We start from the raw sequence: 21,744 nt of genomic DNA on the forward strand, positions 1-21,744 counted from the left end.
TTAGTAGGCAAGTCAAACTGCTACTAAAAGTCTATCAGGTGCAAATCTACCATGCCTTTAGTAGGAGTCGTGCTAAAGTACATCACTGTATCTACATACCCCCGGTTGTGAGAGGGGAAGTTGCAATGGCGAAATCTAATTTAAAGTTTTCATTGACGTGTCAAGTCTTTTAAATTCTCCATCCAACTCTGGTACTGAGAAATCACCGTGTGCAAGCTCCATGTACGCGAGCTTGTACTTCAGCTAGCATTATGGAACAAAGAATGAAGACCACCAAGAATTCCTTAGCCTAGTATATGTTTCCTCAAAAAAAATTCTCAACTAATATTTTATTTTGTTGCTAACTACTCAGGGTTGTATTTCCTCTCATGAATCAATACTGGGACCAAATTGAACATGAGGCCAAATTAATTCCTGGCATGATTGTCCTAAATTAAATGAAGTGACACCAGTCATAAATTTGGCTTGTGTGTGTGTGTCTTCTACAGAAGTAATCTCTAGTTACGCTTGGCAGAGGTAAGCATAGGAACAGTAAAGATTATATACCTTTGTCCTCCCCTAGAACATACTTCTTGCTATGTTGAACCAGATGTGCAGGGATCTTAAGAAGCTGATGATGAAGTGTTGAAATGGGGTCCAATTAAGTCAGTGATAAAAATCTTGTTGACTTCAATTAGAGCTTAAGCAGGTCATAAATTTGCAGTCATCCCGATCCACTGCTTCAAAAAGCTGAAGGCAGAATGAAATTCAGACCAGCATTAATCATAAATGGAAGGATACATGTCTAAGCTAAACTGACTTTGGCAGTACTAGCAGTCCGCTTCCCAGATCCCTGTCCTACATGTCAAGACAACTGCTTGCTCTGGCCGTGCTCACCTGCATCAGCCTTATCTCATGGCTGGGTTCACGTTCTTTGGCACGGTGTCTTATCTTTGGTAATCAGCAGGCACTTCCCTGACCCCAAATCACATTTCTGCAGCAGAAGAAGTGCAGCTAACGGTATTTCCTTTGACTCAATGTTAGTCCTTCCAGGAGCAAAGCCTTGGAAAGCTAGAAAAGATGGTATAGCTCAGCCTGCAGAATTGCTTAATTAAAGCCACTGGCTATGTGTTGAAAGATTTTGATTATCTCTCATGTTCAGTCTAAAATTCCTTGGGCGTTATTCTAATTTACAAAAGCAGCTGAAGCCAAATACTTTCTCTCCATCAGGGGAAAAAAGCACATTCTCTTCAAGCTCTACTTGTCACTATCCATTGCAGATGCGAAGGGCCAGCTCACCTTGTTTCTGGCTCGACGTAACTGTGAGCCCAAACCTACTCACCTTACTAATGTAGAGTAGTACCTTAATCTGCAAGCATCTCCACTGATGTCAAGGGTAATTTCTGGATAAAAGAAATATTTTCTGTGGTTAGCGGGGTGGATTTTAGAGGTGTTTTTGTCCCAGAAATGGAAGCAGTTTGTAACATTTAAGGGGAAATAGGTGCATTTGAGTTTTTAAATATACAGGTTAGGATTTTCCTTCGTTCCTTCTGGTTCTCTCCACTTTTGAGACCATGTAGAATTGCTGTTAATGACTGAGAAACTGTGGACATGACAGCCACCTAGTATTTTTTCCTTCAGGGTGTCCCCCACACTGTCACTCCCCCATGAGCTCTTATGAATGAAGGAGTTTCTCTCCCTTCTAAAACAAAAGGTCAGACCCATTAATTTTTACCAGGCTTTCTGCCAAAGTTTTGTATTGTGTAACACTTGCAGCTTGGCACCCTTACATCTCAGTGCTTTAGAGATGCTGTTACGTAATCTGCATTTAAACATGGGGGGGAAATTGGGCACAGAGAGGTGAAATGACTTGCCCAATATCACTCTGTGGCCATGGTAGGACCAGGAAAATTATCCTGGTCACCTGGGCAAGTCTGAAGAGAGGTGTAGCAGGGCAGCTCCCCATGGGGCAGCACCAGCTGCTGTGCTCCTGATGGTGTGTCCAGCCTCTAATATAGGTGGTGGCTATTTTTGCATCGCCCCCAACCTACATGCATGCAAAGGTAGCACCCAGAGCTGCTGCCCCTGTCTCCTTCCTGCTGTGTTATGCTGTTGAGTCTGAATGTTAGCTTTATCAGCCAAAATGAACCAAGCTTTGCTTTTGAAGAGTTTCACTTAAGCTGGTTGAAGCTTCACGTCCCATCAGCCGGACCCTGCCTGCACATGTTTATTGCACTTCTTTTTTCTACATGATTTACTAATTGGCTGTAGTCATAGCATTTAGTAGCTTTAGTCCTGAATGATAATACAGCTGCAGTCTTTCTATATGTTGTACAGACACGAAAGGAGAAAATGGGACAGTATTTGTTAGCATGTTAGACAGTGGGCTCAGAACACAGGTAGCCAAAATATTGGTAATTCTTTCTTCTTCTTCTTCTTCTTCCTCTTCTTCCTCTTCTTCTTCCTCCTTCTTCTTCTTCTTCCTTTGTCTCATGGCAAATGAGAGTACTTAGGAGGAATTTGAAATAAAACTGTGGCATGGAGAGCTTTATTAAGAGCCTCTTCCATGTGTGAAAGGGTAGCATGCAAGAAAGCATGAAGGCACTTACTTGAAAATGCAAGAAGTGGGTGACAGAGGCTGGCATCGTGGGCTGATGATCAAATATAGATGATCACCACAAGATGGTGAGTGAGAGGTGAAAGATGATGGAGGATAGGCCATAGAGACCTTGAAAGTGATGACGGACAGCTTATATCTGATGTGATAGAGGGCAGCATAGGAATGGAAAGGGGGGAGTGATGTGGTCAGAACAGTGGGTTACGAAATCAGTTTTCCTGCAGCATCCTGAAAGTACATAAGGAGGGCAAGAATATAATTTTCAAAGCCAGAGAAAAAATTGTAGTAATAGAGACGCAGGATGATGAGAACCTGGACAAATGTTTAATCTATATGAATGGAGGAAAAGGCCATATCTGAGTCATATTGTGTAGAAAGGATCTGCAAGATTTAAATGTAATGTAAATGTTAGGACAGAAGTCTAGGTTGAAAATGAGACCCTGGTTAGGAATGTTAGTGCTGGGCAGGATGGTGGTGCCTCCACAGTGCTTATAGAGCAGGTAGTTGGGAGCAATATTTTGGAGGTAAATAAGATAACTGTGTTATCTTTGTTGAGCTTGAGCTGAGGACACAATATCTGCAAGAAGATGTCAGAGACATGGGTTGAGGTGTTAGGTTTGGACATATGAGGCAGGTCTAGAGAAGAGGGGTGGGTCTGTAAGTCATCAACACAGGGATGCTAACTGAAACAATAGAAAAATGAGGCCAAAAGCGACCTCAGTAGTTCATCTAGTCCAACCACCTGCTCCAGAAAAATTCTTGGCTATCCCACACTTTAAGGTCATGAGGGATGAGAATGGAGTTGTGGCAGAGACTGGTTTGAGAGAGGTCATTTGTCTTTGGTGAGCAAGGTTTCAGTGACTAGAAACTGGCCTAAAGACAGCTTAGCATGGACCTAAAGTACAGGAACTCACTGATCTTATAAATGAAAGAGGGAGAGGCATTTAGTGAGGAAGATAGTTGGGAAGGCAAATTTTCACATTCTGCACAATCCTCCTGGAGAATATGGGGACAAACTCTTTTCTAGTATATGGCCACGACTACAATTGAATTGCAGAGATTTTGATCCATGGTGTCCTGTAAGGCTTGTTAACAGACCAGCTCCCAGTCTTGCAGACCAAAGCCAGTGAGAGTTTTATAACTGAAGTCAATGAGATCAATGCTATACCAGTATTTTGGATCTGTTGGACTTGGCTCTTTTCTCACATCAGTGAAATGCCTTTGACATTAGCAATGGGGGCAGGGGGAGCTCTAAGTTATATGTGACTGTCGCAGTGCACTGAAGTGCCCTGCTCCTAGGAAATGGTACAGGTGCTGGTTGCCGGGGCAACCGCAGTTCGGTCACCTGACTGGAAGGGGGCAGGGCCTGGCCTATATCAACAGCCTAGGCTGGGGCCAAGTAGGCAGTTCCTCACTAACATTCAAGAGAGAAGGAGCTCTGCTGGAGTATGCAGCCTAGAGCAGCTTGGTGGCCTGAATAGCTTTGGCTCAAGGATACTGGGAGGAGAAAGCCCTGGTAGGGATTTGAATGAAGATTAGCCAGGTGGCATAGAGGTTTATGTTTAGCCATGAGGCTTAGTTTGAGTTGTAGCCGATTGGCTCATGTTATCATATGTTGTTGTTTGTTGTTACACCAGAGGACCGGGTGAGGCTAATAGGGTAGGAGGCCTCATTAGGGACTCCACAACGGTGTGGGGACCCCGGTGCCAGAGAGGGCACAGCAGTCAGGGGTGCACTGACCCCAGCCCTGAGAAGGGGCCCAGTGGATTGAGGGCCAGGTAAGGTCGAGGCCGCCTGAGCCGTATAGGAATCGTAGACCCAAGGAGGGGATTTAGGGGCCAGGCATGGCTACGGTCACCTGAGCCCCAATTGTGAGGAGCACCAGAGTAGGCACCAGCCAGAAGCCCAGAGGGTGTTTGTGTTAAGCCCCAGGGAGGGCGCACAGGAATAGAAGCCCCAGGGAGGGGATTTCGGGGCCAGGCACGGCTACGGCCACCTGAGCCCTGTTCGTGAGGCAGGGCCCCAGTGCGGGCGGGATCATGAGAGTGCCTCAGTGGAGCACGGCCACAAGGGAGGCCAGAGAGCATCCGCAGGGAACACGGGCACCGGTGAGAGGAGAGAGACAGCGCAGGCTAAACAGCCACGAGAGAGGCCAGGGAACCCGCGAGGATGCGGGGAACTAAGACGAGCCCAGGGGACGTCCATGAGGATGCGGGCTATAGCGAGGCAAGCAAGGGGCCGCCGTGAGGGTGTGGCAAGGGATTTGCCTAAACAACAGCCAGTACATCTGGCTGGGGCGTGGTAGGAGAGGCTTGGGGTGTGGTATCAGGGGTGGTAGGAGGCACACGTAACCCTTAAGGCTTTCGTGCACGGGGTCAGCTGAGACGGGGCACTGGCCGGGATACATCGGGTTACTGTGTTCAAGGGGTTGAAAAGGCAGCCTCCCATAACACTAATACCATCAAAGACGTGGTGGGCAAGAATGAGGGTGCATTTATACCAACTTGGCATGGTAGGGGGCGCTAGGAGAGATCATGGCCACTTCTGGGTCCCTGTCCAGTGACAGTGACTAAATATTATGAGAATCTGGTCCCTGTTGTTTAAACAATCAGACTTTAAACAACCCCCCTAAAAAAGTTAAATAATTTCCTTTCTAGCAGAAATGAAACCCAAGCAACAAGTGTTTTAAAAAAAAAAAAAGGAAGAAATTTGGAAAATATATTTGAAAAAAGTACATTTAACAATATACTGACAACAATTATTGCATAGCATTAACAAGGTTTTTTTAAAAAACAGAACCTCTTTTGAGTAGTTAGTAGTCAGACAGGTTATGACATTTATGGTATAATTAACAATTGCAAATTATGACTAACCAAATCATTATTTTTTAACTAAAAAAGAATAGGCGCCTGCGTTCTTATGTATAAAGCAGGTTTTATAAGCTGTATATGATCAAGGTATATTTTACAACAGATCCTGAAACACTGCAAATACTAATCTAGTTTTAAAATATCTGCAGTTATAGGCCTGTAAATATTTTTTGGCAGTTATAAATTAAATTAATACCTTATGACCAAACTGGGGATGCAATGTAGGCTGCAAACTTTAAAGAGAGTAAGAAAAATCCACGTGAGAGAGCCTTGGTTTTATTTCTGCTGCTGCTCATACAGGTGTAAAAACCAAGAGCAATATCACTGAAATCCAGCAAGCTAAGATCCAGAAATCCAGCAAACGTATTCATTATAAGTTAAATGATAGCCAGCATTTGGATAGAATAAAAAGGAGATTCTCAATCAGAACATAATTTTTAATTTCTCAATAGCTTACCAAATTCCTAATCAGATCATTCTTGGTGTCTTGCCATTCCCACAAGCACCAGCTGGGATGATTTTTCATAGATTTCAGAGATTTTTAGGGTCAGAAAGACCTCAGTAGATCATCTAGTCTTATCCCCTGCCCTGGGCAGAAAAGAGTGCTGGGGTCAGACGACCCCAGCCAGGTGTCTGTCCAGTCTCTTCTTGAAGACCCCCAAGGTAGGGAAGAGCACCACCTCCCTTGGAGGCCCGTTCCAGATTCTGGCCACCCTTTTCTACCTTTCCTTACTTACCACTTGTGTCACTCACTTGGTTTCCCATCAAACTTTGAGATTACTTCAGCGCTACACCATTAGGCTGGGTCCAAGTTCTCTTGTCTGTGCAATCTCACAGAAACTGTTGATGAATTTGAGTTGCGCTGCAAGTCTGTGGGGGGTGAGATGCTTGTGGTTTTATGAGTTACAGAAATCCAGCTGTAAGGCTTAATTAATCAATCTTTGTGAGGACTTTTGAAATCCTCAGTTGAAAGGGTCTCTAAGTGCAAAATTGTTATTACAAAGGTCACTACTTGTATTTGGGAAGACTCCATTTTACCACCCATTTTGTAGTCCCTTCTTGTTTTCCCTCTTTATATTCGTGAAGCACGGCACTGCGTAACACGTTTGCCTGCTAAACATTTCTCATGCTAGTGGTTTCTGACAAAAATTACAGATAAGAATCAATGTAATTTTGCCTATAGACATATCACCCCAAGCTGTGATCTTGTCAGACTTCATATATTAAGCGGGGTTGGGCTGGGTCTGCGGTAGGTTGGGAAAGCACAAGAAAACTATAGGCAGTGATGTTGGTGATTAAAAAAATAATATCTACGAGTCTGTAATTCTCTCAGCAATAATGCCATAGGAAGGCTCTAGGGGGCCCTGTTGTTCTGAAATGCCCTGCTGGAATTTCAAATATGAAGTAAAGCTCAAGTCTTGGCTCATTGCCAGTAAAAAATCTTGCAATACTTTGCACTGAAACCTTCATAGTTTAGTATGGGACTGAAAAATGTGATTAGGATTTCCCAGAAGGCAAAAAGACCTACCCCATAGAGCTTTTGAACACGATGCCATGTGTGAGGAACAGTATGATGCGGTTGTGCTATAGAAAGATGGCACAGTACAATTCCATGATTGCCCAGTTCAGACATGTCTTGCATTTTTTCTCCGTTGTCTCATAATTTTTGGCCCATGTGCTCTCAACAGGGGTAGGTTTTTGCAACTCCCCTTTCTGCACAAAGATCCACACCTTTTGGCACTCAAGGATATGGTGGCTGAAATTGTTTGGCTGTCTTCCAAAAGCAAATAATTCACAAGGAGGCTGCATGGTTTACTGCATAAAATATTGTGCTGAAAATTGGAAAACTTGAGCCCTGTTTCTGGTTCTTGGACAAATCACAGCAATTGCATTCTGCCTCGCAAGCTCTATCTGCAAAATGGAGATACTTCCTTTCTTCAGTCTTTTTGTCTGCGTTGTTTGTCTAGCACGTAAGCTTTCTGGGGCTGGAGCTATGTCTGTTTTCCAAGTTCTTATTGCAACCTTGGGTGGAGCTTGTAGGGATTAATTTAATACAAATAATCGTTTTGCAATCTTGGATGTTAGCGCTGGGATCTCTGGCAAGCTGGCCAGTGTCAAAAGAAATGAATATGTATTAAGCGTAGACAGAGGTACCGAGTTTTCAAGCCTGTTGGGGCTTGGTGCCAATCTTATGACTGATAACTGATCTCTGCATTAAAAGCTTGTCAGTGGGCAGGTGTGTGATGTCAGTGTTGCAAAAGATCAGCATGCTAGAGGAAATGAAGAGAAATAGTAGTTGTGTTTGGGCAGGAATGGAGAAAGCAATGGAAGAAAGTGGCGGTGTCTTCAGGAAGTCCTTAAACTGTTAGCTACATGCTAGTCCAAAGAATATGTACCACGTTCCTCCAGCTGTTTAAAACATGCACTCCAAAGTCCTTTCTGAAATATAGATAGTTGCAACTGAAGGTCACCATATCCTTCTTACAATACTCTTAATTCACGGTTCATTAACACGCATCCATGTAAAGTATTCTCTGTGTGATACCCAAGCCAAGGCCTTGGCCTTGTCTACTGCTGCCCTCTGACTTCTTGTCTTGGCTTCTTTCCACTACACAGCCTCCCGGCACCTCTGGAATAAGGAATTTAAGCTGCCTGCAGTACATGTAAGCATTGGGCTTAGGAGGTCAACATGTGTGTCAAAGTAACAATCTGAAAGTATAAACATTTGTATGACCACACAAACAAACTATATTCCTGATTCTAATCCACAGATACGGGTGCCTAAAAACCTTGCAAACAATAGAGACATCTCCGCACTTAGGCTAGGACAGAGGTGGGCAAAATGCAGACCATTCTATCCGGCCCACAGGCCCCTAAAAAATTTAGAAAATTAATATTTCTCTGACCCTGGCTGCCTGTCATGCAGCCGTCGATAACTTGCCAAAACTCAGTAAGTGGCCCTCCACCTGAAATAATTGCCCACCCCTGGGCTAGGAAGTTAGGGAAAGAAGACAAAGGTAGTTCTGGGTCACCTAAAAGTCAGACTGAAGAGAAGACAAATAGAGGTGATGGAGAATAGCTGTCATGCAGCGTCCTGGCTCTTACTCAAACCTGTTCTGCTCAGTCCCTGTGAATAGCTTTTTAGACTAGCTTCAGGAAACAGTCCGAGAACAAGACCTTCTGCAGGTTGACAGGAGCTTGGGAGCAGTAAGATAACACGCAGGTGCCCAGGACAAACCCTGCAGGGGGGCTGTGGGTCTGAGAGTGGCAGGGGGTGTGATAGCATGCGTGGGCTCTGAGAGCAGGGGCACGGGGGTGGGGAGCGGGCTTACCCATGCTGGGAGGTCCTAAACAGCCCCCAGCTAAGTTTCTGCTGCCACAGCCACTTTATGCACTTTCTAGGCTACTACAATGCACTTGTAACCAAAATAATAAGAAACAGAAATAATTAGAAAACTAGGTGCCTCCTAGCCTTAGTAAAACATATTTGAATTTCCCTTGTTGAGGAAGACAGGCAATCTGAACTTTTTTTGGATTGAGATGGAAATGTAAATATTTTTGAAGAAGGTCGATATTTTCACTAACACTTCTGCTTAATTTCTGCCAAAATGTTTCCGCCAGCCCTCATAGTAATATACCACCAAACTCTTATGTATAGACTTTCTTCACTGGTAGCGCACACACAATACATATAACTGTGAATATGGTATGATTGTGTTTCTTGTAAATTTAACCTTAATGATTAATTTCCTATCATTTTAATGGTTGCTTATTTCTGATCCTGAATTTTTTTTACAAATCATCAATCATTTTCTTTCTAACCTTTAATGTGCTATTGGTCTAAAATTATAATGCCAAGGAAGCATGCCCCCAGGGCTTATTGTGCACAGTTGGGGAGATGTCAAGGTCGTATCCCTTGTAACTTTGACTTTCATCCAGAGCATTCATGGAGCCTTAGCTTAGTTTCTCAAAAAAAAAAAAAAAAGTTCAATAAAAAAATTTAACTTGCTTCATTTAATTAAAATCTGTTGTCCCAAGGCCAAGTAGCGCAAATGTTCATTTTCATCAAACAGTAATTTCATTCACACTTATAAATTTTACTTTGTTCAAAGGTCTCATGAAAAGAAATTTTAGTCCTTTTTTTTTTTTTTTTTTTTTTTTTTTTTTTTTTTTTTTTTTGGACTCATCATAAAATAAATGTGGAAGAGACTTGGCCTTCAAAGACAGTGTAGTATTTGAGATAGAAATAATCCAATAGGATTTTCATGTTGTGGGAATATGGCCAATCTTCTCCCTTAAGGAAGTAGAATAAAAACTGATGTTAGAGGAGGTACATTAATAAATATTTTCACTGACAATAAATTAAAGAGAAATTGGTTAGATACGTATAGAATGAAAGTTATTATAAAAACAGTTCTGGACAAGTAGCATATAAGATTCACACAAATTAAACACCTTAAACTTATTGCAATACTTTTTTTTTGTTTCAAATGCACCATAGAATTTATACTATACTGATTTTATACTATATTGATATAGTTCAAAACCTTGACCATATGTCAGAAAACATAAAGCAGGAACATATGTTCAAGAAGTGGATAGCAAGATATTGAGACCACAAGGGCTCTGCAATGTGAGATGAAATAATGCTTTGTGTTTACACATATTGAGTTTTGTTTAGTTATATGAATTAGTAGCACACAAATATTTTATGACTGCATTTATTCTTCATAACAATATGAATGAGCCACTGAATAATAGCAAAATCCCTGGTGAGTGCGGAAGAAGGGTGATTAAATTATAATCACACTGGATTAATTAATCTATAATATTTGCTCTTTATATGAAAGAGGAAAATCAGCCTTCAACATAAAGGTTATGTACTCTTGAGGTCTGTGTCTTAATAAAGAAAAGGCTTTGGGAAAAAGCTTGACAAGCCCCCCAGATATGATATGTTGTAAATGTAGACAGAAGGTTATTACTGATATAAAATACATTCAATGTAATTATCAGCCACAACAAATAATCAGAGAGATGATAATGAATAATTAACATTTTTATATTTCTGTAGTAGTGTGTCTAATAGATAAGTGTGCAACACTGAATTAATTTATTATGCTATAGCATTTTAGTAATGAAAACTGTATCATGAAAATATCTTTTATTTAGTAGAGCAAGATATTGGTTAAATAACAGATAACGCTTATTTCTTTGTTTTTTTCCCATCTAATTGTAGTGGAGATGTTGCTAGTTACATACATGCAAACCAAGAGCTATGGTGCCTATATCATATATCTAAAACCTAAAAACGACAACCTGATCCCTATAATTTCCACTCGCACAAAATTTCTACTGAAGCCATGAGGAGTTTTGTTTGAATAATGAATCTAGGGTTAGGTCTTTCTATTTTATGCCAAGGCATATTGATAAGAAATCTGGGGCCAGACACCTGGTTTACAAATCTGTTATATGCAGGCCTGAATTCCACATGGGGCTAAGCCATCTAGCTCTGCTGTGTTTAATATCTGAGATCAAACTGAACACAGTTAGCCTCTGTTCTAGGTGAGGGTATGAACAGATACAAATTACCTGAAGATCGGGAATGAATAGACATGCAACTATTCTGAGATAGCTCATACACTGAGCTTTCCTTTATCAAATGGCTCCTCTGGGACAGATGGAGACAGATGCAGTAGCCAGCCCCAGACACCAGCTTAGAGGGGGCATAAGAGTAGCAGCTGCCACCATCCACTTAACTGTTTTTACCACCAGCAGTGGCCTGGATACTGCCACTGCCCAAGGTGCAAAAACAACTTATTATTAGGGCTGTGTGACGCTTCAGTTGCTGATTTGATTTGGTGGAGATTCAGCGTGATTTGGTGGCCAAATCTCTGAATCTGAATTGAATCAGGAGACCCTTTTATCTCTCTGAATGGAATTGGAGCCCTCCAAATTGATTTGGAGAGATTCAGAAAGATTCAATGATTTGGACATACACACAGCTTTAAATGTTTTTTCTACATACCTCAAAGTAACAAATGTCTCATGAGTGCTGCAATACTGGGGCACATGGAGCATCCCACTGAAGCATGGGGGGGTCCCCAGCACACTCAGCAGCAGACCCAGAAGTGGACCAGAAGCACTTCCTCGGGGGAGCATGCTGGGGCAGGGGGCCTGCAGCCCCTCCCTCTCAGCAACTGGTGCTTCCTGGGTTGGGGGGTCATCTGGGGTCCCCCCACGGTGAATTGCCAAGCCCGGGGGGGGGTGCAGGAGGCCCCCCTGTGCACTCAGTGGCGGACCTGGAAGTGGACCAGAAGTACTTCCGGTCCATTTCCGGGTTCGCCACTGAGCACGTGGGGGGCTCCCCGCGCTCCTGTGGGACACTGTATCTGCCCCACCATCGCAGCATTCATGAGCTGCACCTGGTACCTTGAGGTATGTAGAAAAAACATTTAAAGCTGCATCTATGGCCAAATCTCTGATCTCTGAATCAGCATTGAATCTTCAGATTCAAATTTGGCCGAATTGAATTGGAGACAGTGAACTGAATCAACTAATCGAATCACTGTCCCCGATTCAGGCTGAATCTGAATCGAAATTGAATATGGCCCATTTTGCACATCTCTATTTATTATGCCTATGGACAAGTAAAAATTAAATGGGTTTGCATATTCTGCTCACTACCTTTTTATACCAGTGTAAATATTTAGTCTACTCCCTGAAAAAAACCAAAGTAGACACTTCCCAATTTGGCACATCACGTTTTCACCAAATATATTTAGAATATTTTTAGTTAACAGACCTTTTCTCATTCTTCAAGTTTAAGAGCAAAATATCAGAGACAGTATTTAAGATTTTGACTTATAATCAATACACAGGCAAGATGATTCACATGCAGATTTTAAAAGCATATGGGAAGATTATTCCATAAGATGACCAACATATTTATTTGGAGGACGGTCTTGTCGAATAACTATATGCTTCATATTATGTGGGGTTTTTTTAAACAGCAGGAACTAGTATTTGTTTTTTAAGTGGGAAAGCTTTTAACCTATGAATAAAAAGGGGAAAACATAAATATAACTGAAAGAATAATGGGAGAGATGTGCCTGAATGAGGAATCCAATTCTCATTCTCTGCATCTGAACTCTGGAAAAGATTTGGGCTCCAGATTCAAACTTTACAGTCTGATTTTATCTCTCTAATGGTCCTAGAGCTTCACTCCAGTTATGTGAACACAGCTGAACTTAGGAATAATTTAGATCCTCAGTCTGGGGCTTAGCTCCCTCCCTAGCTCATAGTCATGACTAAACACAGTATTTAGTATTAATATGAAGTATTAATATTGCTTTAATTAAATGTATATATATTTTTTAAGAAAATTATTACATGAATTGGGTTATGCCTAAGGGTCCAAATATAGCAACAGTTCCTATTGTTTTTTGCCCTCTCCAAACATACTTAAAGGATTAAAAGCCACATCCCACAAGTTTAGTCTTAGTTGCAACATGTGAAACGTAAAGGATTTAAAAGGAATGCTGTAAGCCATAAGCCACATTACCAACTATCCTCCCTCACACAATGGCAAGGCAAGCCTCCTATTTTTATCTCACCAGGCTGTGAATTTTGGGTCTTTTTTGTGTGTGTGTGGTGTGAAAACTGCTGTCTCAGTGCTGGTGTCTCACTGTCTTTTCAGTAGAAAGGCGAGGTGGCTGACTGACTGGAACAGGTAATCGAGGTAGGAATCGCAGTGAAAGAAGACACTATGTACAATTGTTAATAATAGCGCTTTGAGATCATTTAGGATGAAAGATGATAGATCCTGGAGATATTCATATCCATTTTAACCCAACTAATTTATTGCGATTCCAGATATATAGGCTGATCTTGTAGGCTATGACTCATGCAAGTAGTTCTTATTGGACATGTCTACACGCTCATTAATGCAACATGACGACAGGTACTAACTCAATAAGCCATAATTAGCACTACTGCACATTAGTGCAGAGGAACTTTTTTTTGCGGTGCTACTGCACATTAAACTAAATCTACTGTGCATGAGTGCATAAACACTGATTTTGCCCACCACGCTAATGCGCAGTAGAATTTGCCTTCTGTTCATTAAGTGTCTTGTGTAGATGTGCCCGCGACGCAAACAGCTGTGAAATTCAGTGGTAGTGCCCACAAAAATGAAGCCTGCTCATGTGGCCAAATGGTATGCACGAACCAACCTTAGCAGAAGTGTTCTTCTTCAAAAGTTGCACTGTATCTTAGGAGAACAGTATGGGGAGCTTTTTTTCCCCCTATATTCACATCAGAAATTCCATGGCTTGGCATAGGAACCTTGCCAAAATTTGTATGATCCCAAGGATTCCCTATAGTGCCATAGATGTTAGGGGCTGGAAGGGACCTTACAGATCATCGGGTCCATCCCCCCTGCACTTGGGCAGAAAAGACTGCTGTTGCAGCTGTCCTTCCTGCACGTGGCACTGAGGAAGAGGGCCACATTGAAGGAAAGGCCAAAAAAGACCACAAGTTGAGGAATCTGTGGGCTATGTTTAAGGGTCCCCAAAGCTAGCATTCCCTGCCATTTGTCTGAGCCCATGTTCAAAACGCCCTACTGCCTTCTGCCTGTGTCATTCTTCCATTTTCCCAGCCTGATTCTTCATGAACAGCTCCATCAGAGCAATCTTTTAGCATTTCTATTTCTGTTTTTTCAGAGCCATATTTTAGCACTCCCGTTTCTCTCCCTCTATTCTTCTTCTCCAGGGTCTACTTATTAAATTATTAGGCAATGGTAATACTAAATCTTATCTTTTGACTATAATGCTAATACATGCAGAGAAGAAAGTCAGATAAGACTTGAAGGGGGAAGCCATTCATCTACCAGTGAACTCAGAGAAAGTAAAGATGAGGAAGATGATGGCATTGATGAATATGTGTAGCTGAACGAGACCGTGCTCTAAATAGCTTTTTCTCTTTTTAGTATGGGAATGTACTTATATCTCTAAAAGGGAATGATTTTACAAGCCTCTAAATCAAATCTGAAGTAAAAAAGGGATTTATAATTCTGCCTCCTGCAAGTATCTATTCCCTGCAACTGAAATTCATCTCCCCTTTACTTTATTGAGTAAGGTTTGGTCTTCAGTTAAGAAAATCTTCCATCTTAAGCCACACCATCAGCAACCACTTGAGGAAGTTTGAAGAAAATGGTTTTCTCTGTTTTCCTCCCTCTTTGTGCATGCATACATTTTCAAGCCCATGTTATCAAGCCGCGTGCCGACAGCTTGTGGAAGCTGAGGGTGGACTGAAGATTTGTTGGGGGAGGGGAGGAAGCCTACTGTACAATCTGCAATCACTTAAAATGAAGAAACATCTCAGATTAAGATTTATATTTCATAAAATGTAAAACATCTATACAGTTGTTTGAGACATTTTAAAAAATCCTCAGCCTCCCATGCCAATGAACTGAAGATACAGTCTTATGCTCCCACTAACCCTGTACATTTACTATTGATCAGGTAGTGTAACGCCTAATTATATTCATAGGAAAGAGGGGTCTTCCTCAATGGGTGATTAATTGTCTCTTATGAGTGGTGACTTCTCAATCTGGTTACATGGCCACTAAGCAAATGCTATTGATTGCTCTCCAACATCAGACAAGGATAATAAATATTCCAATGTGGATCTCCAGTGGCAGGTCTAAAGGAAGCATTCTCATAATCATCCTGCAATAAGATCCTAATCTTTGCTAATGCCAGATGTGTTCCATTTTCAATGATTACTGGGTTCTCTGTCATGTCAGAAAGGGACTACCCTACCCTTTGGATTAGCTAAGAACATCATGGGCTAAAGGAAAATTCTTGCAGTAATGAAGGGGATGACAATGCAGCCACCCCTATCTAGAGAAAACAATGCTTAAGAAAAATGAATGCCTTGGCAGGGAAAAAAATGATGAAAAATATTACTAAGATTAAAGAAATGTAAAGGCATAAGAAGACTCCTGAGCATCCAAGAATGATGACCATAAGAACATCAAACTGATGAAAGCCCCTCCATACCAGTGACCATCCTTGTTGCTCTTCTCTGTACCTTCTTTAGTTCTTCTGTATCCTCTTTGAAGTGTGGGGATCAAAACCGGGTGCAGTATTCAAGATGCGGACACACCATGGATTTATAATGTGGCATAATGATACTTTCTGTCTTGTTTACAATTCCATTAATAAGCCTTTCCGGCAGTTGCTGAGCACTCAGCTGATGTTTTAGCGAACTGTCCGCAATTACTCCCAGATCTCTTTCCTATGTGGTAAGAGCTAGTGAAGAGCCCATCATAGTCTAGGTATAGTTTGGGGGGAGGGAGCAGTTGCTCAGGTGCATCAATTTACACTTACCTACATTGCCTCAATCTAACCATTTGCTCAATAGTACCAGATCCTTCTGTACTTCCTCATGGCCTGCCTTTAGTCCTAACCCCGTTTAATAGTTTTGTTATCTGGAAATGTGACCATCTTGCCACTCACCCCCTTTTCCAGATCGTTTATGAATATGTTAAACAGTACTGGCTCCCAATACAAATCCCTGGGGGACCCCATTGCTCACTTTCTTCCATCCCCAAAATTGACCATTTATGCTCACTCTCTTTGTTTCCTATCTTTGAGGCAATGTCTGAACCAAAAAGGGACCCTCCCTGTAATCCCATAACTATCTAACTTCATTTAAAGCCTCTCCTGAGGTACCTTGTCAAAGGCTTTTTGAAAGTCCAGATACAGTATGTCAGCTGGACCATTCTGATCCACTTGCAAATTGCCACCCTCACAGAACTCCAGTAGGATGGTGAGGCCTGATTTCCCTTAGAAAAAACCATGCTGCTTCCTCCCCAGCAAGTCATGTTCATCCATACGCTGAACAATTCTTTATTTAATTGTTGTTTCTACCAGTTTTCCAGGAACAAAAGTTAGACTTACCTGCCCATAGTTTACTGGGTCCCCTCTAGAGCCTTTGTTAAATATTGGAGTTGCATTGACAGTCCTCCAGTCCTCTGGTACCAAGGCTGTTTTTAGTGCTAGGTTGCATACGACAGTTTGGAGTTTGGCAATTTCTGATCTGAGCTCCTTCAGGACCCTAGGATGAATCCACCGGGTCCTGGTGATCGGCTGCTGTTTGGTTCATCAGTTTCCTCTATGATGGGGTGGGCAAAATGTGGCCCATGGGCCAGATGCGGCCTGCCAAGCCATTCTATCCAACCCAAAACAATTTAGAAAATTAATATTAATCTGCCCTCAGCTGCCTGTCATTTGGCCCTCGATGGCTTGCCAAAACGCAGTAAGCAGCCCTCTGCCCAAAATAATTGCCTGCCCCTGCTCTATGACTTCATCTATTAAAACCTCAGGTTGGGTCAGCTCCACTGACTTGTACATAGACAGGAATGGATCTGGTGAGTAAATCTCCCTAGCATCTTCCACAGTGAAGACAGATACAAAGAATACATTTAGTTTCTTGGCAATGGCCCTGACATTTAGTGTCGCTTTTACACCCTGATCATCCAAAGGCCCAACTGACTCTCTGGCAGGTCTTTGGCTGCTAAAGTACTTAAAGACATGTTTATTGTTACATTTTGTCTCAAGTAAGTTTCTGCTCAAGTTCTTTCTCAGCTTTTCTTATTATGGTTTTGCATTTGATTTGCCAGAGTTTGTGCTCTTTTTAAATCTCCTAATTAGGATTTGTCTTACATCTTTTGAAAGAAGCCTTTTTTTCTGTTTACTGCCTCTGCAACTTAATCGAGTTGGCTTTCTTTTGGGCCGCTTTCCATTTTTTTTTTAATTTGTGGTTTTTATTGGCTCTGTGCCTCCAATGTGGTGTTTTTATGCAGTTCCCGTGCTGTTTACAGGTTCTTCACCTCTTCAGGAATGCCTTTTAACTTCTATCTAACCAGCTTCCTCCTTTTGGTGTAGTCCTCCTTTTAAAGTTAAAGGCTACTGTAATAGATTTTCTTCTTGTCTTTGTCTCCCCTCCTACATGGATGTCAAACCAAACTGCATTGTAGTTGCTATTGCAGAGTGGCTCAGTAACATTTCTCCTCTGCACCAAATCCAGGTACTACTTAGGACTAGGTTAGAATGGCCTTTCCTCTTGTCGGTTCTAGGACTAATTGCTCCAGAAAGTAACTTTTCATAATGGCCTCGTCTACACAAGATCCTGACTGTACAGTAGCCTGATACCACTGTGCAGTAGTGCTGTGTGGCAATAACCATGGTGCAATGCTACCGCACAGTAGTATTAAGCTACTGCTCTGTAGCGACACAAAAACGATATTACTGCACAGTCATTTAGTACTTGTATAAGCAAGTACTAAATGACTGCGCAGTAACGACTCACAGTCAGCATCCAGTGTCAAGAAATATGATCTCTGTATCCCAGCCTGAAGTTAGATTGACCCAGTCCATTTGTGGATAATTAAAGTCATGGATTATTACTGTTTTCTGCTTGCACAGCCTCTCAGCTCTCTAGCTCTTCTAGCTTGCTAGGTTGATAGCATTTCCATGGATGCCCGTTTTTCTATTGAAACACAAAATTACTATCCACATTTTCTAAGGTATCTATCTTATAAGTCAAAAAATCTATACTATTTGTAGGGCCCTACCAAATTCACAGCAGAAGTAGAGTGCACAGCAGATGCTTTAATCCTGCACGTTCCCCTGCTTAACGCTGTTTCGTTCAGCGCTTTTTCGCTATAACGCTCACTTTAAATTGATACCTGATTCCACTTAGCACTCAGCGAGTCTCATTATAACACTTGCAATCACCATCTTGGGTCATTAAAAACCCTTATAGTTGCCATCTTGGGTCGTTAGATGCTTTTGGTTTTGCTTAACGCTCATCTTGCTTAATGTTCGGTTTTTCAGGAATCAATTAAGAGTGCTAAGTGGGGGTTGCCTGTATTGCATGCATTTCACTTTATCTAAATGTGATTCCAGTGCTACCCCAAACTTGCCCCAAATGACCATTTACAGTGAAAATCCCCTGAACTCCGCCACCTGAGAAGGGTTCCAGACTCTGTTTCAGAATTGAATGGAGATGTCTTCTTTAGACCTGAGTGAAGCACCTGGAGGGCAGGACTTAAGACTCGCCTCTGTCCCCAATGGTTTCTATAGACAGCTGCACACTGAGCAGTCTGACATCAGGCTGGCTGCTTTGGATCCCAGTGTGAGACACTCCTCTCATTGTCTAGCAGAGACAACTCAGTCAGGGGCCTCCACTCAATAAGCTAATTTCCTAAATTCTAGCACCATTCAGGCTGTTGCGTCCTTTACTGGATAGGGCCCCCAGTTATTGCACTTCCTTACCTATAGCTAGAGTATTTAATAAAGTGGTAAGGTTTCAAAAGCAGCCATTAGCTAGGGGTCATTGATCTGTACTTCCATGGTCATCCAAAGCAGTGGTTCTTAACCTTCTTACGTACAAGGCACCCCTCTTTAGATGCAAAGCACCACAAGAGAAAACGCCAGTTCTCTCTTTTCTCTTTTTTTTTTTACTACAGAAAAATAATAGCGCAATTTGTTTTTTGCAAAGATCTCAGCCAGATCACAGCAGGTGAAAACACTTTAACCCTATGGAATCCTATTTGGAACCTCTGGGTTTGTCTGGGAAATCATATCTGTATGCCTGGCACTGCTAACACAGCGTGGCCCCCCGCAGCACCCTTGAAAGGATCTGAAGGCAGTCTACTGATCTGAAGTAAGGATTTAAGGATTTAATTTACTGGTCTCAGGTAAGATTCTGACCCCTCAGCTTTGAGTCTGTCCATATCCTTTAAGTTTTCTTTAGTTATGCCTACTATGCTAGGTAATTCTAGGTTCCCAATGAACAACATGGTGAACAGAAGCCAACTGACCCCTGAAAATGAAATCCACTGACCCTTCTGTTTGTTGTAACACCACCCTGCACCCCATCTCTAACCCTTTCCAAAACACCTCTTCTCAGTAAAACTCTTTTGTGTGCGGTTTTTTTCAAGGGGTGAACAAATTTGCCTGCGGCCTGCTTTCTTGGCTGAAATGATGGGCTTTCTAGTACAAACACTGCATCTCATTATCTTATTACCCTAACCATATCCTTATGGTGTTGTACATTTAATACAAATTGGAGGCAAAGAGTGCTATCAATTAATACCCCTTGATTTTTTTTTTCTTCCCTGGAAACTGATTTAAAAGGTGTCTGTAAGTCACTACTGAAATGCTTTTGGCACAATAGTCTCCAACAGGGGCTCGGTTTGTATCATAGAAAGCCAAACAACATTATTGAGGACAAGTAGCATATCATGGCCAGTAGTGGTCCAGTACTGGAAAAGCGGGGGGCCAATGCAACAAGTCAGGGCTCAGGTGAACTGACAGCATTGCAATGTGAAGCCTAGGTACCATCTGCTCAACATATACTTGGGACTGACCAGTGCCACTTTCTCACTGGCTGCACCTAAAGGATCATCAATATTCTTGCCCCTTCCCCATCTTCTTGAACATTTATATTCAGATCCAGTTGGGTTTCCTACTGTGCCCAACACCCTGGTATCTGAGCATTGACATATTGAGCTAAGCACTGCACTGATGTCCTCCCAAAGCCATAGTAGCTTCCTAATCATAGCAATACTGCAATCTTCTTTAACCCGGCATTGACCAAGTTATTTGAAATGCATCATCTACTCTTGCCTTTCCACACAGCTCTCTTCCTTGACTGAGCCTTCCCACTCATCCACCACATAAATGGCTACATAAATTAGCCAAGGTTTTCAAAAGTGCCTAGGGAATTTTTGGTTTAGGTGTCCAAATGATAACCCATTATAAGATTTGGTCTTCAAGAGGGAGCTGCTCACTTCAGCTTTCTCTAAATAAATAAATAAATGAAAAGGCTCCTTTTTTAGGCTTTTATAGTTGTTGCCCTGAAAAAACAAACACCACAAATCACTATTAATATGAAGTATTAATATTGCTTTAATTAAATGTATATATTTTAAAAAGATAATGATGACATGAATTAGGTTGTGCCTAACGGTCCAAATATAGCAACAGTTTCTATTGTTTTTGGCCCTCTCCAAGCATACTTAAAGGATTAAAAGCCACATCCCAAAAGTTTAGTCTTAGTTGCAACACATGAAACGTAAAGGATTTAAAAGGAATGTTGTAAACCATGTTACTGACTATCCTCACACAGGATAGTCCACAGGACACGCCCACAGACTGAAAATATTGTCAGTGGGTACATCTACACATGCACTTTAATGTGTATTAGCCTATTTTAATGAGCATTAAAAACATGCTATTTAAACAGAAAAATAGGCTAATGAGCATTATGTGTCACTTAAAAACCGTACTCTTTAGCTAATGCGTATTTTCTCAGTACCTCACTTTTACCCATGCTCCTGGGATGGGAGAGACGGCGCTTTAATTAGAGAGGCTCTGAGATCCGCTGTAATTAAAGCGCCACTGTGTCTCGTGTATCAGTGTCCTTGCACTTAAAAATGGCAGTGGAGGTACTTAAACTACAGCTCATTTGATAAGCTGTAGTTCAACACTCCCACCGTCATTTGTAGGTGTGGGGGTGCTGATACATGAGACAAAGGAGGCTGCTAGAGCGTGGTAATTGCCACACTCCAGCAGACTTGATTAATCGAGTCTGCTGTAATGTGCTGGAATTCCAGTGCATCAGAGCAGGCTCTGCACTCCTGTATAGGTGCCTGGAGGTACTAGATCTAATGCGCATTAATTAAAGCTCATTAATGCAAGTGTAGGCACATTCAGGCTGTCCTTATTTGCAAGGCCATCTACATAACTCAGTCCTTATCTGACTGAACTTGTGTCTTATCATTGTCTCACATCACTGCTATGCCCACCCTCTGCCCTATCAGTCTCACTGTTTGGTTTATCTGCTTGGCCCTCAGTACCATAGGATTTTATCCTCATGGGTAAAATGAACTTCTTAAATCAGTCCAAAAACCGGTTTGCTTTTCCAGTAGAAGGCAGAAGGTCTAGTCACAGGTCCGTTACCCATTGTGCTAGGTGTTGTGGAGTGGCACAGCAAGATGGTGGTTCCCTCCTCAAAAATCTTGCTATATAAGTAATATTACTGTTACCATATTTAGCAGATCTATACAGGCATACCTCATTTTATTGCGCTTCACTTTATTGCGCTTCACAGATATTGCGTTTTTTACAAATTGAAGGTTTGTGGCAACCCTGTGTTGAGCAAGTCTATCGGCGCCATTTTTCCAACAGCATTTGCTCACTTCAC

The sequence above is a fragment of the Gavialis gangeticus genome, unplaced genomic scaffold, assembly GCF_001723915.1.
Source record: "Gavialis gangeticus isolate Ggan-Ray unplaced genomic scaffold, GavGan_comp1, whole genome shotgun sequence".
NCBI classification, from domain to species: domain Eukaryota; kingdom Metazoa; phylum Chordata; order Crocodylia; family Gavialidae; genus Gavialis; species Gavialis gangeticus.